This window comes from Danio rerio, chromosome 14, assembly GCF_049306965.1.
Source record: "Danio rerio strain Tuebingen ecotype United States chromosome 14, GRCz12tu, whole genome shotgun sequence".
In the NCBI taxonomy this organism is placed as follows: Eukaryota; Metazoa; Chordata; class Actinopteri; order Cypriniformes; family Danionidae; genus Danio; species Danio rerio.
This window is the reverse complement of record NC_133189.1, coordinates 2,432,063-2,444,807: the sequence shown is the minus strand read 5'-3', so window position 1 is coordinate 2,444,807 and position 12,745 is coordinate 2,432,063. Positions and strand designations below refer to the sequence as shown.

The following is a 12,745-nucleotide window of genomic DNA, read 5'->3' as shown; positions in this document are numbered from 1 at the left end:
CATTCATTTGCTTTTCTTTCACTCTAAACAAGAGAGTTTTTTTTTGGTTTCAGAAACAGTAAGAATGAATCATTAAAATTTTGTACAAGTATAAAATCCACAACTTTGCTTTAAAGTAAAAAAAATGCCTATCAAATTAAATAAAAGTGCAATTCAAGGCACCATCAATACCACAGTTTTCACAGAGAGCTCAGAACGCGCATGATGAACATTTTACAGTTCCTGAACTGAACTCTAAGCGTCGCTGTTGGTTGATAAGGTATATCTGCTGATTATATGCATCACACGCCTTCTGTGCTACATCAGTATGTGAGGGTTGTGCATTTACAAAGCTGTGCGCATCGCAAATCTGGATGACGCTTTAACAGCCAACATAGGCTACCCTATTTGGTTAGTGTTTTTGCTTTCACCTCTATACTACATTTTAGAAAGCCTCTTCTGCACTATCAACTGGATATTTGATATAATTCTGTTCAATAAATCGGAGCTCCGCCGTCATCATGAGAAGAAAGGATTCTGCATGGCCGCCGTGCGTTCTGCTCTTCTGTGCGCACTTTCTCTGTGGCGCGTACGGGCAGGTCCGTTACTCCGTGCCTGAGGAGATGGCACCCGGTTCATTCGTCGGAGACATAGTTAAAGACCTTGGTCTTGAGCTTAAAAGGCTGACAGCGGGGAAAGCGCGGATATTTACAGCAGGTGGCCGGGAATATGTCGAGCTGGACCGGCAGAAAGGACACATTGTTATTAAGGAGAGGATCGACCGGGAGCTTTTGTGCGCTGGCGCTGTGTCCGCCTGCAGTCTGAGCTTTGAAATCATCTTAGAGAATCCCATCGAGCTCTATCGCATCACCATTGAAATCTTGGATGTAAATGACAACAGCCCTGCGTTTCCAAGAGGAGAAATTACATTGGAAATTAGCGAGTCTGCTTCAACCGGAGCGCGCTTTACTGTTGATAGCGCAGTTGATCCCGATGTCGGCGTTAATGGTATTCAGAGTTATTCAGTTTATCCTACTGATCATTTCACACTAAAGACACAAAGTCGATCCGGCAGCAGTAAAAACGTCGAGCTCGTTTTGCAAACGCCTTTAGATAGAGAGAAACAAGAACATTTGTATTTGACTGTTACTGCTACAGATGGAGGCAACCCCAAACGCTCTGGCACGGTGAAAATACACGTTATTGTTTTAGATATAAACGATAATGCTCCTGTTTTTCAAAAGGGCACATATAAAATATCAGTACCCGAAAACATCGCAAAGGGATCGTTATTGCTTGCTGTTAACGCAACCGATGCGGATACTGACTCAAATGCGCAAATTGGTTATTATTTCGAGCACACCACACCCAGAATTCGAGACCTGTTTTCTGTCGATCCGTCCAGTGGGGAAATAAGACTAATTGGTGAGCTTGATTTCGAAGAGTCTGCTGTGTATGAGTTCAAAATTCAAGCTAAAGATCAGGGAGGATTGTCAGATTCCTCTGAGGTGATTGTGGAAGTAACAGACGTGAATGATAACCCACCGAAAGTGACGCTGATGTCTTTTTCTAACAGTATACCAGAGAATTCTCCTCTTGGAACCGTGGTGGCCATGATAAACATACAAGACAGCGATTCCGAAGAAAACGGGAAAATCACCTGTTTTATTGACAGGAATCTACCCTTCAAAATCGAGTCGTCTTTGACTAATTATTACAGCATCGTCACAGACTCCGAGCTCGACAGGGAAGAGGTACCCGAGTATAACATTACCATCACAGCCAAAGACGGCGGCAGCCCCTCTTTGTTTAGTAAAAATACATTAAACGTGAAGATTACCGATGTAAATGATCATGCTCCACAGTTTGAGCAGAATTCATATAATGCATATGTGGTGGAGAATAACTCTCCATCTCTGTCTTTGTTCAGCGTTAAAGCGCGTGACGCAGATTTGGGAGCAAACGCGCGCGTCTCCTACTTCATTTCAGATAATGATTCAAACGGAGCTCCGATTTCTTCATTAGTTTCTATTAACTCTGATAGTGGCACGGTTTATGCAACCAAGTCGTTTGATTATGAGCAGTTAAAATCGTTTACGATCACAGTAAAAGCGCAGGACGGAGGCTCTCCTCCTCTCAGCAGCAACGTGAGCGTCAAAATCCTGATTCAGGACCAGAATGACAACGCGCCTCAGGTTCTGTATCCGGTCCAGTCAGGCGCTTCTGTGGTGGCTGAAATAGTGCCTCGTTCGGCAGATGTGGGTTATCTGGTGACTAAAGTGGTGGCTGTTGATGTGGACTCTGGACAGAACGCCTGGCTCTCCTATAAACTGCACAAAGCCACAGACAGGGCGCTGTTTGAAGTGGGCGCACAGAATGGAGAAATCAGAACTGTCCGGCAAGTGACAGATAAAGATGCTGTCAAACAAAGACTCACTGTTGTAGTGGAGGACAACGGGCAGCCCTCTCGATCAGCTACAGTCAATGTTAACGTGGCGGTGGCGGACAGCTTCCCTGAGGTGCTCTCGGAGTTCACCGACTTTACGCACGACAAGGAATACAACGACAACCTGACTTTCTATCTCGTCTTGGCCTTGGCTGTAGTGTCGTTTCTCTTTATCGTGTCCATCATCGCCATACTGTCAGTCAAATGCTACAGATGGAGACGCGAGCGGATGTTTTATAAGTCTGGAGCGAATCTCCCGGTTATTCCGTATTATCCGCCTCTTTACGCAGATGTAGGAGCCACAGGAACTTTACAGCACGTGTACAATTATGAGGTTTGTGGCACTAATGACTCCAGAAAGAGTGATCTGAAGTTTTTGCGGCCTTCTAGTCAAAGCGTTTTGAACCTTGACTTGAGTGGCACAAGAACAGTGCCAAAGCAGAACAGGAGTACAGAGGAACCAGATGTTAGTGCAGAGGTGAGCAACTTTATAAAGTCTTGCTAAAAGCACTCTTGGATCATTTAGTATATTTTTGGAGATGCCATATCTAGTGTGAAGATGTTTTAGTTCCACATCTGACACTCAATTTTATTTTCACTTTATATATATATATATATATATATATATATATATATATATATATATATATATATATATATATATATATATATATATATATATATATATATATATATATATGAATGACCTTTAAACATAAATCATAAATATGTGATAATTTACTTTTAAAATTACTGCTGAATTTATGATATATATTTTAGGATGACCTAAGTGTGTAAATCAGTATTAGATTTATTTAGATTTTTATTGTTTTCAATCATCAATAAAAAGAAAAGTATAAATTGTATACATACTGCATGTAGTGTAACGGTATCCAAACAACATAAAGAAAACACCTGCCCTACAGCAGACATAGCAGTCATAGTAAACACAAGAAACATTTTCAGAAATGTATAATATTAATAATAATAAAATAATAATAAATAAATAAATAACGAAATAATAAGTATAATAGTAAAATAAATATTGTTTAATTTAATCAAATTAATTTTTCTTGTCATCAAGCTGAAAAAAATAAGTTAAACTTTTATAAGTAAAAAAAAACCATAGGTGAAACCTGATTATTTTATTAAAATAAGTTATAGCTGAAAGTAACTTAAAAAGCATTGGTTGTCAATTGTTTTGTCATATCGTTTTTACAGTGTGTATGTGTGAGTGTGAGTGTGTGTGTGTGTGTGTGTGTGTGTGTGTGTGTGTGTGTGTGTGTGTGTGTGTGTGTGTGTGTGTGTGTGTGTGTGCAGTGCTCAGCATAAATAAGTGCAAACCTCACAGATCTCATTTTTAACTTAACATTTTCTAACATTTTACAATATTATATTTGTGCATAAACATTAGATTAGTCAGTACCAAAGACATAACTGGGACTAATCTAAAATAAATAAATAAATAAATAAATAAAAATCACAGTCCAAAAATTAGTACACCCACATTAATATGTTGGGAGAAAATAATAAAATAAAATTGTATTAATCAGGAAAAATCAAGAGAAACATTAAAAAAAAAAAAGTGCAATTTAAAAAAATTCTGGACTTTTTGGTATTAAAATGCATTGACTTTCTATTTTTAAACATATTAGGTGATCAACCTCTTTATTAATGAATCTAATTGTTTAAAAAAAAAAAAAACTTTAGTTTAAATGCATAATGAAGTACATCCAACTCCGAAAATGAATATATTTATCCATTTCTCATTGAATACAGTGAATACAACTCAGTGAATAGGTACAAAACAGATTATATTAAACAGATATATTTATTAAAATAATATTTTAGTCACCAAACATATTTAGAAATTGAAAAATAAAACAATTAGACTCAAGCAAAATATTGCAAATTAAATTATAACCCTAACATTTTCAACTAATTTTATTTATTTATTTATTTATTTATTTATTTATTTATTTTCTTGATTTTTTTCCTCTTTTTAAAAAAAAATGTATTTAATATTATTCTACAACATATAAATTTGGCTGTACTTGTCTTTAGAGCGTCATTGTTAGTTATTTTGTTAGATAAGTTTTAGATTTGGCTTCAGTACTGACTAATCTAATGTATATGCACAAATATAATATTTAATAGCTTCCTAACAAACATGAATTCTAAAGAGATGTGTGAGGGGTGTACTTATATATGCTCAGCACTGTATGTAGGGCATATGTATAATGTAGGCCAATTATAATAAGATCGAATAAGACAATGACAGTTCAGCACATGCAAACCACACAGAAAAGATATCACTCTCAGTCACTCCTTCAGAAAGTGTCAGCTGTTGTCGGGAGAAAACAGGAGATACATTCTGATCTCACAGACAGACTGCAGCAGTGGGGGAGGGTTGAGCCGATCCAGGCTAATGCAACAAAATACCCACGTCATTCTGCAACATCCAAACTGAACCCTCACTTTATTAGACAAGCAATGGTTTCCAGTGCTGCTAAATGCATTCTCATGTATATCAGATTTTCAGATACACCAGATATGTATGTCAGGGAAGTGGAGGAGGAGGGAGGGAGAGAACTGGGAGCTGCGAACAAGGACACTGCACACTATTTTTTCATCCACTGACCCATTTTGTGCCCCACACACAAACACACACACACATTATTTTCCTGGTCATACAGTAGCACTCAATGCATACTGACATGCATGTAGTTCAGCTTATTTGAGGTGAAATCCAAGTATGTGATAGTAAACCAGCAGACGCATGGATGGAGATAGAGAAGCATGCATTCAGTATCTGTAAGACCACTGCAATGCGATGCTGGCAGCCATTTTGAGCAGCTACAAATCTGTGCATTCCTGTGACAGAAAGTGCAGAATATTGAAAGAGAGAACACTTAACATTATTTTTTTCACTGCAAGAGGAATATTTTCCTGCTAAAAACAGCAATAAATTAGCTTAACAATCTATAAAAACACTCATACACTCACTCATTTACAGTTATTAAATGGGATATGGGATGTTAATCTCTGCTCTGTCGACTTTTGATGCTGAAAATTCAACTCTGCAGGTCAACAAAGTGACTTTTATTGACATGTTAGCAGTTTGAAGTAATAATATGATGTATAATACGTGATATATAGAGAAATAAGTCTGTGAAATAGCAGAAAATGTGCTGGCAGTTTATTACAAGGTGACATTATAGCCCTTTAAACTATTACAAATGTTCATAAAAGTCATTTTTTCCAACTTTGAAGGTTAAAAGTTGTTGGAAGAAAGATCAAGGCCTCATAATGCGGTTAAAAATGGGGAAAAATCAAAACATGAATTACAAAAACACTGAAAACTAATTTACAGGTATTGTTTGACAGTGTAGAAATAAATAAAATTTGCATCATTGACAGCTTTGCACAGTGTTATAGCATGTTGAGTACATTTACAGATGTCATAAATACAGATTATTGCTCCTCCTAAGTATTGTTTAGGCCTTAAATTAGCATTTTACAGCATTATATTTGCGCTTAAAGTACTGGTCAGATATTTAGGATTATTACACTTTCTTTACTTCAATAATATTCTAATATGCTGATTGATTTTTGTAAGAATATACTTTTATTTATTAATATTTTTATTAATAAAATGTTTAAACAGTTTTGTTGCATAATTTATGGATTCCAGAGATTGGGCACCCGCTTCGAATGTTATCACTCGATTGTTATCAGTGGTTATCAGCTGATAGATATGTCCCCCTAGGGGCCTTCTCCACCTACTGGTAGGCTCAGAATGCTGTTATCCACATGGATAATCAGTTTGCACTAATAAAAAAGACTCCAGATTCATTCAATCAAGTGATAATATTCGAATTGGCTGGATTGGGGCTAAATCAAAAAGTAATTATTAAGTAATAAGAAAAACATTTATAATATTATAGACACTTTTATTAATCATAGAAATAGTAGTTGAAATGATATAATGTATAATAAGTAATATATAGAGAAATAAGTCTGTAAAATAGCAGAAAATGTGCTGGCAGTTTATTACAAGGTTTTTGCATCGTGATATTCAACAACCACCCACACAGTATAGCACTGTGAACTGTTAAAAATGTTCACAAAAGTCACTTTTTAAAAACTTTTTAAGGTTAAAAGTTATTGCAAGAAATGTCGAGATCCCATAAAAGCAGAAATAAATGAGGAAAAATTAAAACACGAATCACAAAATATCCAAAACTGCAAATTTACCGATATTTTTACAGTGTATAAAATTGTTGTTTCACAATTACAGTTACAGTAAGCCAAAAATACACATATTCATTCAGCAGATGCTTTTTCTGAGTAATGTATCGCATATTATGCAAGTATGTTTGGTTCTGTGAGCCATTTTATGTCAGCTTGAACTTTATAGCCCATATATGTTACTTTGTTTTCCAGTGCCGCCTGCTCTTTAATGAACTCATTATTAGTTGTGGGACGTCTATTCTCTGCGGCACGTTAAATAACAGGGACATGTGTTCATCAGATGTGCTGCTTGCTTATGGAAACTACTACAGGAAGCTGCTACCTTAAAAACAACACGGCTTCAGTGTAATTTTCCCAGTCACAAGTCTGTCTTAAAGACCTAAAAAAGTAGTCTCCCAGATGCACCTTCTGTGTGGACGTCTACATTTTTTGCATTCATAATTAATCAGTGTGAACTGTTGCCCTCTTTGCCTGCTCATAGTAAACATCTGGCCTTCGTTTCTTTATTCTTCAGTCCTGGACTTATTAGTGACTTTTCTTTAATGTTCGTCATAAATTCGCATGCTCTTAAGGAGGTGTTTTGTCACAAATCACTGAGTGAGCTTCTCACTTCAAAGCATTTGTTCGTTGGGAGGTTGCTATTGTACTTGACCTTTCACACTGGCTTTTAGACTCCAGTTTATGTTTGGGGCGGCTCAGTGGTTAGTGCTGTTGCCTCACAGCAAAAAAGGTTGCTAGTTCGAGTCCCGGCTAGGTGTGTGTGTGAATGTGATAGTGTATTGGTGTTTCTCAGTACTGGGTTGCGGCTGGAAGGGCATGCACTGCATAAAATTTATATGCCGGAATAGTTGGCGGTTCATTCCGCTGTGGTGATCCTTGATAAATCAGGGACTTATCTGAAGGAGAATGAATAAATGAATGAAAGATTGAATGAATGAATGAATTTTCATGTTTGTGCTTCTTAGTTTTTTTAATTCAGTGAGGTTATAATTAATGCAAACCTTGCTGGTTGTAAGATCTGATTTGTTGTACTGTGTCTTTAATTGTAATATTTTCTGTCAGGCTTGTTTGTTTAAACTTGGCTATTCTTTGAAAATTAATAGGTAAACATACAGTTATTATTTTATAAATTTATATATATATATATATATATATATATATATATATATATATATATATATATATATATATATATATATATATATATATATATATATATATTATTAAATAATTTATACAAATTTTTTTATTTTATACATTGTTTTATACATTTTTATTATATTATTTATACAAAATTACTATTTATTTTTACTTTGTTTTGTACATTGATATTATGTTATACATACAAAATTATTATTATTTTATATATTGTATTATACATTATATTAATATATCATTTATACAAAATGATTATTATTTTATACAAAATTAATATTTATTGCATACATTGATTTATACATTGTTATCATATTATTTATACAAAATTATTATGTATTTTATACAAAATTATTATTAATTTATACAAAATTATTATTGTTTTATACAAAAATAGAATTTTTTACAGATTTATTATTAATTATTAAGTATTTTTTACAAATATTCCCTAAGTATTGTTTAACCAGGGGATTTGTTTTGTCAACATGCTATTAAACATTTTTTAATAACTAACTTGTTTTGTTTTTGCTATGGTAACAGTGCATAATATTTTATTAGTTATATTTCAGGAGTATTCAGTCTAAATTACAATTAAAAGACTTAACTAGGTTATGTTAACTAGGCAAATTAGGCAAGTCATTGTATTATAGTGGTTTGTTCTGTAGCCAGTCGAAAAACAATATTGCTAATACTATTGACCTTAAAATTGATTGATTTTAAAAAATCAGCTTGAAACTGAAAACATTAGAAAATGCTTTTATTCAAGCCACAAAAAAAAATACTTGCATATAAAATATTATAGGAAATACTGTGTAAAAATGTTCTTTATGTTAAACTTGAAAAATATTAAAGAATTTTACAGGAGGGTTAATAAATTAGACTTTAACTGTATTTATTTTTATTTTTTCTTTGCTGATATAACCACAGAATATTAGCATTTAATGTGTACTGATGCTTTTTTGTGCACGCTGAGATTGAAACACGTCCTGTTCCTTGCCTCTTCAGCATCTTTACGTAAATGTATATGATAATAGTGTGAGATTTCCGTTCTATTTCTGTGCTTCTTACTTTGATGCAGCAGCAGATCTCTCCTTGTGCCTTGTCTTAGCTTTGTGAGCAGGTGTTTTTCTAAGAGCTGATTACCACAGGTTGATCATTGATTCAGACAGCATTGTGGCCATTTGAGATTTACACACTCTCGTATACATGTGAAATACTGATCTGAAACAGTCACGTGATTCAATCCAAAATCAAACAAAAAGTGCTGTGTGTTGGACGTCTTTGGATAAGAGACCATGCGGTGCTGTTTTTAAATAATAATTAAGGCTTTTTAATTTTTTTACTTACTTTTCAAGCGCCTAGGTGTTCTGATGGGATTATTCATGTGAGATTGTGTGAGTTTTTTTTGTGTTTACACCCTGTGTGTCTGACTGTGTTCTCGTCAGGCAGCACGTTGATCCTCTGAAAGGATTAAACTAGGTTTATCGAGGCCAGTGAGACAGTAGGACACACACACACACACACACAGTAAACCTCATCCACAGGCAGTAAACTAACGCCACGTGGCCATTCATGCTAGCTTAATTTCTTTGATTTACTCTTTTATTTAGCATAAATCCAAGCTATTCAATTGTGATTTTTACAGTTTTTTATTGTTATTTCAATTAGTCCATAAATGAGCACACATAAATAAATATATTAGGAGAAAATATTAAATAAGATTTTAATTAAAAGCAAAAAATAAAATAAAAACTATTAAAAAAAACTGCTGTCAGGCTTGTTTGATTAAACTTGGCTATTCTTTGAAAATTAATAGGTAAACATACAGTTGGAGTCAATTATTAGCAAAATTATTTTATACATTTTATATATTTATAATTTACATTATATTATTATATCATGTATACACAATTATTTATTTTATACATTGTTTTGTACATTGTTATTATATTATTTATACAAAATTATTATTTATTTTTACTTCGTTTTATACATTGATATTATATTATTTATACAAAATTATTATTATTTTATTTATTGTATTATATGCTATATTATTTATATAATTTATACAAAATGATTAATTTTTTATGCAAAATTATTATTTATTTCATACATTGTTTTATACATTATATTATATTATTTATACAAAATTATTATTTATTTTCTACATTTTTTTATACATTGTTATTATATTATTTATACCAAATTATTATTTACTTTTACTTTGTTTTATACATTGTTATTATATTATTTATACAAAATTATTAATATTTTATTTATTGTATTATATGTTATATTATATAATTTATACAAAATGATTAATTTTTATACAAAATGATTATTTATTTTTTATACATTGTTTTATACATTATATTATTATATTATTTATACAAAGTTATTATTTATTTTATACATTGTTTTATACATTGTTATCATATTATTTATACAAAATTATTATTTATTTTATACATTATATATTTTATATCATTATAAAAATATATTATATAATTTATACAAAAATTTTATTGTTTTTTTTTCGATCAGTTCATAAATGAGTACACATAAATTAATATATTAGGAGAAATTTTTAAATAAGATTTTAATAAACATGAAAAATCAAGAGAAACATAAAACAACACTGAAATGTTGTAGTTTATAATCTCGAAGAAGTGAATGAATCTTTTCAAATAGAACTAACAAAGTCTAAAATACAGTTATTAAATGGAACATAAATTAAATATGTATTTTTTTTGCAATAACTCCTTTGAAATAAATGCCTTTTCTATTTCTAATCATGTTAGGTGATCCAAACTATTATTAATAGATTAAATTGCTTAATAAAAGTGTTTTGTGTAAATGCAACAAAAATTATTGGCTTTGGACCATTTCAGCATGATATCATTGGCCCATGAACATTTCCTGCTTGTTATCAAACTATTTTACATCTGTTACAAGAGGCAATTCAGTTATAACAATTCAGTTATAGCAGCTGTCATGACATTATTTATTAATATGTGGCTCTTTTTGGATTCATAGAGGCTATAGAAATTAAATCTGTACAACAGGAAATATGCTGGGACCTTGTTTTTGCTTATAACCCTTTAAATGGTCTATATTTACTGAGCAATAGATAAAAATGTTCATTTTCAAGTCTAGTTTATGCTAAGCACTGTGTATATATTTAGTATTTTGTATATATGATCATGTCCTCAGTCTTCATGTTTATTTCTCTCCGTTCGATCTCTCATTCATTTCCCTCCCCCCTCTCCTTCGACAGCTCTTTTGTCTGATCTGCTCTGCATGTTCATCCTGTGATTAGACATAAAAAGCACTCAAAAACATGCATATGATTTATTAAAAAGCCTTAACATTTTTGTATAATAACACAAGTATAGTGATGTGTATAACAGAATAAATATACCGTAAATATAGTGTATTTTTATACTGTAAATAATGTTCAGTTTGTGCATAATTCGGATGGATAAATAGGATGACTGTTCTTTATTCTGTTTTTTTTTTTTTTTAATGTGCTCTGTTGTCTCGTCTCTTGGTTTTTCTTTCTCATGCCTGAGTCTTCTGGCCCATTTTCCATCCCTTGGTGGGATGGTGTTGCCACGGCGACAGGCTGACTCATGGGCAGGGCTGTACCATTATTCCTGAGTCCACAGGGGGGCAGTGAAAGGTTCAGAGCTGATGTGAGTTAGTGAGGTGCTGCTGAAGGCCTCAGACACCCCTGTTATGGATGGAGGTGTGTGTGCATGTGTGTGCGTCGGCCAGGGATTCTGGGTTAATGTGTTGGGGGAAGGGGCCAAGTGTGTGTGTGTGTGTGCTTCATAGTGAGCTTGATTATTTCAGTGAGAGTTGGTCTCTTTTAATAGGCTATTGTTTCATCATTTCAGACACTTTTTTCTTCAGCCTTATATGATAAGTATTGTGTGTATAAACAATATAACAGACTTTTGAAAATAAATAAATGAAGGCCCCCATTTGCATAATCACACAAGATGATGATATGATCTCCATATCTATATACCTACCTACCTACTTAATACCTAACTATCTGTCTTTCTTTCTTTCTTTCTTTCTTTCTTTCTTTCTTTCTTTCTTTCTTTCCATCCATCCATCCATCCATCCATCCATCCATCCATCCATCCATCCATCCATCCATCCATCCATCCATCCATCCATCCATCCATCCATCCATCCATCCATCTATCTATCTATCTATCTATCTATCTATCTATCTATCTATCTATCTATCTATCTATCTATCTATCTATCTATCTATCTATCTATCTATCTATCCATCTGTCCATTTATCCATCTATCCTTCTATCCGTCTATCCGTCCATCCATCCATCCGTCCATCCGTCCATCCATCTACCCATCTACCTATCTATCTATCTATCTATCTATCTATCTATCTATCTATCTATCTATCTATCTATCTATCTATCTATCTATCTATCTATCTATCTATCTATCTATCTATCTATCTATCCATCTATCTATCTATCTATCTATCTATCTATCTATCTATCTATCTATCTATCTATCTATCTATCTATCTATCTATCATCTATCTATCTATCTATCTATCTATCTATTCATCTATCTATCTATTCATCTATCTATCTATCTATCCATCCATCCATCCATCCATCCATCCATCCATCCATCCATCCATCCATCCATCCATCCATCCATCCATCCATCCATCCATCCATCCATCCATCCATCCATCCATCTATCTATCTATCCATTTATCCATCCATCTACCTGTCTGTTTTTATCTTTCTTTGTCTATCTATTTTTCTATCGCCTTTTTATGTTTTCTTTGGTGTGTGTGTGTGTGTGTGTGTGTGTGTGTGTGTGTGCACGCATTTGTGTCTATGAAAAAAGCCTTTT

General features: G+C 33.1%; 11 protein-coding genes across 11 annotated transcripts in view; all 11 read left to right on the top strand.

Moving 5' to 3' along the window:
• pcdh2g1 (protocadherin 2 gamma 1) overlaps positions 1 to 12,745 on the top strand; it is a 223,953-nt gene that overhangs the window by 163,393 nt on the left and 47,815 nt on the right.
• The window catches only part of pcdh2g2 (protocadherin 2 gamma 2), a 219,546-nt gene that overhangs the window by 158,986 nt on the left and 47,815 nt on the right, over positions 1 to 12,745 (top strand).
• The window catches only part of pcdh2g5 (protocadherin 2 gamma 5), a 203,515-nt gene that overhangs the window by 142,955 nt on the left and 47,815 nt on the right, over positions 1 to 12,745 (top strand).
• Positions 1 to 12,745, top strand: part of pcdh2g6 (protocadherin 2 gamma 6) — a 199,722-nt gene that overhangs the window by 139,162 nt on the left and 47,815 nt on the right.
• Positions 1 to 12,745, top strand: part of pcdh2g7 (protocadherin 2 gamma 7) — a 190,495-nt gene that overhangs the window by 129,935 nt on the left and 47,815 nt on the right.
• pcdh2g8 (protocadherin 2 gamma 8) overlaps positions 1 to 12,745 on the top strand; it is a 180,008-nt gene that overhangs the window by 119,448 nt on the left and 47,815 nt on the right.
• Positions 1 to 12,745, top strand: part of pcdh2g9 (protocadherin 2 gamma 9) — a 175,249-nt gene that overhangs the window by 114,689 nt on the left and 47,815 nt on the right.
• The window catches only part of pcdh2g12 (protocadherin 2 gamma 12), a 157,436-nt gene that overhangs the window by 96,876 nt on the left and 47,815 nt on the right, over positions 1 to 12,745 (top strand).
• The window catches only part of pcdh2g13 (protocadherin 2 gamma 13), a 153,332-nt gene that overhangs the window by 92,772 nt on the left and 47,815 nt on the right, over positions 1 to 12,745 (top strand).
• pcdh2g16 (protocadherin 2 gamma 16) overlaps positions 1 to 12,745 on the top strand; it is a 125,467-nt gene that overhangs the window by 64,907 nt on the left and 47,815 nt on the right.
• Positions 1 to 12,745, top strand: part of pcdh2g17 (protocadherin 2 gamma 17) — a 122,392-nt gene that overhangs the window by 61,832 nt on the left and 47,815 nt on the right.